This window comes from Macaca fascicularis, chromosome 11 (genome assembly GCF_037993035.2).
Source record: "Macaca fascicularis isolate 582-1 chromosome 11, T2T-MFA8v1.1".
NCBI classification, from domain to species: Eukaryota; Metazoa; Chordata; class Mammalia; order Primates; family Cercopithecidae; genus Macaca; species Macaca fascicularis.
The window spans coordinates 74,026,057-74,031,322 of record NC_088385.1 but is presented as its reverse complement, the minus strand read 5'-3'; the positions used below and the strand labels follow the sequence as shown (position 1 = coordinate 74,031,322).

The 5,266-nt window shown below is 44.9% G+C and overlaps 1 pseudogene; it reads left to right on the top strand.

Annotated features, from left to right (window-relative positions):
- The first annotated feature begins 435 nt into the window (after positions 1-435).
- LOC102132521 (N-acetyllactosaminide alpha-1,3-galactosyltransferase-like) lies at positions 436-2,991 on the top strand (annotated as a pseudogene).
- Positions 2,992-5,266: the final 2,275 nt, after the last annotated feature.

Genomic DNA, 5,266 nt, shown 5'->3' with positions numbered 1-5,266 from the left:
GTATGTTTGGTAGAGACAGGGATTCGCTATGTTGTCCAGGCTGGTCATGAACTCCTGACCTCAGTGATCCACCCACCTCAGCCTCCCAAAGTTCTGGGATTACAGGCGTGAGCCACTGCGCCGGCCTTTATGAGCATTTTTTTTTTTTTTTCTTCCTTGAGAGGGAGTCTCACTCTGTTGCCCAGGCTGGAGTTCAGCGGCACAATCTCCGCTCACTGCAACCTCTGCCTCCCATCTTCAAGTAATTCTCATGCCTCAGCCTCCCAAGTAGCTGGGATTGCAGGTGCCTGCCACCACACCTGGCTAATTTTTTTTTATTTCTAATAGAGACGGCAGGATTTCACCATGTTGGCCAGGCTAGTCTTGAATTCCTGACCTCAGGTGATCTGCCCACCTCAGCCTTCCAAAGTGCTGGGATTACAGGAGTGAGCCACCATGCCCTGCCGAGCACTTATTTATGAGTCAGGCATTGTATTAACTCAATCCTCAGAACAGCCCTATGAGATTGGTGTTTTTCACATTTTAAGTATGAGAGGCACAAAGAGGGTAAGTAACTGGATAAAGGTCACTCCTACTAGAGACTAGAAATGTGAAATAAAAGCAAATGGAATTAAAACCCTCTAAATTTTCACTAAAGCAATTCTGATATGGCGTGAAATAAAGAAAACATCAAAATTCTTAGGGGAAAAAAAACACCCTCCAGGGCTTTATATGGCTTTCCATTCTTCCACCCTATTATTACAAGGAAGCTCTGCTGTAGGATTTCCCAAGTTGTGAACCCTAGGAACACTAGTTCCATTGATAGTAGAAGCAAATACTCTTTGGGTCTTGGGTTATGTGTTGGCTGGGGAAGGGGGGTGTTGTTGCTGAGGAGGGTTGTGGTTAAGAGAAAAAGTGCAGGAAACAGTTTTCTTAATAGTACCATGTCTCCGAACTTTTTTCTTTCTTTTTTTTTTTTTTTGAGACATAGTCTTACTCTGTCACCCAGGCTGGAGTGTGCAGTGGTGCAATCTCAGCTCACTGCAACCTTCACCTCCCAGGTTCAAGTGATTTCCCTGTCTCAGCCTCCTGTGTAGCTGGGGTTACAGGTGCGCCCCCTCACCTGGCTAATTTTTGTATTTTTAGTAGAAAAGGGGTTTCACCATGTTGGCCAGGCCGATCTCAAACTTCTGACCTCAAGTGATCAACCCGCCTCGGCCTCCCAAAGTGCTGGGATTACAGCCACAGCACCTGACCCACAGAACATTTAATATGGCAGCGTGTAAGAGGAATATGTAGTATGCAGCTGCTTGACACATTTGAGCATAGAATTTAAAGTTGTACCTGTATAATCTCAAGAAATGAGAATACCATGACCATGAAACATAATTTGAAAACCACTGTTCTGTAGGTAGTTTTTTCTGAACCTAATGCTGAGTGGATGGATGATGGGGAGGAGAGTCTTGGCAGAAAATAAGTTTGATGTTCATTTTTAAAACAGCCTTCTGCCAAGTACATGTGGCCTGTGCTCAATTTCTACATTTGTTGTAAATGAGTTAAAGGGAATAATAGAGCTATATTTATTCAACTAGTTGGTAATTTCTGAAATAAAATTCTGAGTTGAATGTCAAAGCCGATGCGTTTCCGCGGCATGCCTTGCCGGGCTGGGGCGGACACAGCTAAGGGGCCACCTGGGTGGGGAGGGAGGCACAGTCTTGCTTATGGTCCCTCGCCACGCGCCGGCCTTTGGCGGCGCCTGGGTTCTGCCAGTCAAGAGTTGGAACACGGCATCTTCCCTTCCTTGAATCCTTCCTTCTGCAGAAGGGAGCTCAGTAGAACTTTGTTGTTTTGCCTTTTAGTCTGGGCTGAAAGAAGCAGATGATAAAGAGAAAATAGTGAATGTCAAAGGAAATGTAATTCCTCCCATGCTGGTTGTCTCAACTGTGATTGTTGTGGTTTGGAAATCAACACCCAAGAAGGCTCTCTCTTGTGGATGTATCACTTAAAACACCCAGAAGTTGTTGACAGCGGCGGTCGGAAGGGCCGGTGGTTTCCAAGCTGCTCCAACAATGGGACCCACAATCCTCAAGCAGGGGAAGAAGACATAGACGAAGAAAAAGAGAAAGAACAAAGAAAAGAAGATGACAAAAAAAGAGTTTCAGCTATGGAACTGGTTTAATCCATACAATCGCCCAGAGGTGCTGACCGTGACCAGTTGGAATGCGCCGGTTATGTGGGAAGGCACTTAGAACAGAACCATCCCAGAAAATTCTTATGCCAAACAGAAAATTACTGTGGGTTTGACGGTTTTTGCTGTCGGAAGATATGTAGAGTATTACTTGAAGGAGTTCATAACATCTGCTGATGGGTACTTTATGGTCAGCCACAAAGTCATATTTTACATCATGGCCGATAATATCTCCAGGATGCCGTTGATAGAGCTGGGTCTTCTGTGTTTCTTCAGAGTGTTTGAGATCAAGCCTGAGAAGAGGTAGCAAGTCATCAACATGATGGGCATGAAGACCATCAGGGAGTACATGTTGGCCCACATCCAACAGGAAGTTGACTTCCTTTTCTGCATGGATGTGGACCAGGTGTTTGAAGACAATTTTGGGGTGGAGACCCTGGGCCAGTCGGTGGCTCAGCTACAGGCCTGGTGGCAGGGGAAACATCCTGAGGAGAATACTTATGAGAGACGGAAAGAGTCGGTGGCATACATTCCATTCGGCCAGGGGGATTTTTATTATCACGCAGCCATTTTTGGTGGAACACCCATTCAAGTTCTCAACATCACCCAGGAGTGCTTTAAGGGAATCCTCCAGGACAAATGACATTGAAGCAGAGTGGCATGATGAAAGCCACCTAAACAAGTATTTTTTCCTCAACGTACCCTCTAAGATCTTATCCCCAGAATGCTGCTGGGATTATCATATAGGCCATCATGCAGATATTAAAATTGTCAAGCTATCTTGGCAGCAAAAAGAGTATACGTTGGTTAGAAATGATGACTGACTTCAAATTGTGCCAACAGTTTTTTGAATTTGAGAGAATTATTATTCTGGCTACTTCCTCAGAAAACAACTTTAAGAAAATATTAATGAAACACCAACATCGCAATCACATACTATTTCTCCTTGTAACTTTGAGCCTTGTAATATGAGAGGATGAATATATGGTAATCAGATGTAAATTCCCAGTGATTTCTTATGTATTCTGAATTTGGGGGAAATACTATCAGCTAAACCAGAAAGAACTTGTCATAGGCAAAGACAAAGCCAGAAACAGGCCAGGTGTGGTGGGTCATGCCTGTAATCCTAGTACTTTGGGAGGCCAAGGCGGGTGGATCACCTGAGGTCAGGAGTTCGAGATCAGCTTGGCCAACATGGTGAAACCCCATTTCTACTTAAAAATATAAAAAATTAGCCGGGCATGGTGGCGCCCACCTGTAATCCCAGCTACTCAGGAGGCTGAGGCAGGAGAATCACTTAAACCTGGGAGGCAGAGGTTGTAGTGAGCCAGATTGCACCATTGCACTCCAGCCTGGGCAACAAAAGCGAAATTCCATCTAAAAGCAAAAAACCCACAAGCACTCTACATGTGTCAGATAACATCCTGGAGAAAATAGGGTGGTAAGGGAAGTGTTGGCAGCGAGATATGTTGTAGGGGGTTATTCCCTTGATTTCAATGTTTTCCTGTTTCTGATGGATCTAAAGAATATGGAGTTGATTTGCAGCCGGAGAACTTTCAGTAAGGACACTGTTTACCTTGGCAATCCTCAAAAGACTTCAAGAACAGATTGTTTCAGGCCATCTGTAGTCCATTCTTTTCTCATCAGGATGTCATTTGGTTTCTGTGTGAAAGTTTGGTGGAGATTCTCAGTAGATATTATGATGGTGCATGGTCAGAGTCCCAGGGAACCTGAATGAACCAAGGTGCTCAGTGTGAAGTGAAAACAAAGCCTCAACATGAGTGCCATGAAATAGCAAAGAGAGAGTGCAAGAGAGGGGCTGATCACTGTGGGGTCAGTGCCACCTTGCAGGAACACATGCCATGAGGTTGGTGCTTAAATACATCATGGATCCAGGCACTGAATGGGAGGCAGTGTGGGTGATTTCCAGCCTGGTAGACCCCATGACTGACAAACAGCAGGGACTTGAATGGAAGATGCTTCTTGTTTTGCCCAAGTTGTATTCAGTCTACCAGACTCTGCAACTTGTGTCTTCAGATCCTTGGTGAGGAGATATAGATGCCGTCAGAGAAGGCAAATGCCTGCAGTGGATTGAAGAGGTTTTCAAGGACTTCCATTTCCAGAATGTGGGCTTCATCAGAGGACAATGGATCATCAGCTAGTCTCACCACTTAGCTAGTCTGGACCTCAGGGTTCCTGTGCCCCTCATACCCCAACTTGGAGGGCTGACATCAAAGAGTAACCACTCATTTTCCATCTGCACTATGGAAGTGTAACAACTGGCAAAAGAGTTCGGCAATTTGTTTATAGAAAGGAGTCAAAATAATAATGAGAAGTGACAGAAAGAGAGCAAGACTTTACTACTCGTATTAGCAAGGGGAAGAATGGGTGAAATTTTTTAAAATTTCCGCTCTTCCTTTTGTGGAGGGAATATAGAGCTTTTTGGGAAGAGAGGGGTTTGGAATGTAGGAGAGGAAGAGGGTGTGAGGAGGCATGGTTTGTTTTAATGGCTTTATTGTTAATTGTTGTTTGATTTGGTGAAGGCCCTGGTATCATTTTGGGCTTAATTGGGTTACATATTAATTGCAGTCAATTTTGTGGTCAATTTTTGTTTTCTTGGACATGGGGTCTCACTCTGTCTCCCAGGCTGGAGTGCAGTGGTGTGATCTTGGCTCAATGCGGCCTCGACCTCCCAGGCTCGGGTGATCCTCTCCTACCTCAGCCTCCCTAGTGGCTGGGACCATAGGCATGCACCACCCAGCACAGCTAACTTTTTGTATTTTTTTTTGGTAGAGTTGGGGCTTCACCACGTTGCCCAGACTGGTCTCAAATTCCTGGCTCAGGCAGTCCTCCCACCACGGCCTCACAAAGTGCTGGGATTACAGGTGTGAGCCTTTGCATCTGGCCTGTAGTCAGTTTTTAGCTGGGAGTGAGTTTTGGCTTTGACTGGGGAGAGAATTTTGGAGGTGTCTGGTTTGTGTTATGATTTGGCCTTTGACATTTTGATGGAAATATATGACTAGATATGTGACTATGGCATGTACTTAACAAGGATGTAAGTAAATAAATATGCATAAGGCATGGGAGTATAGTATGGGA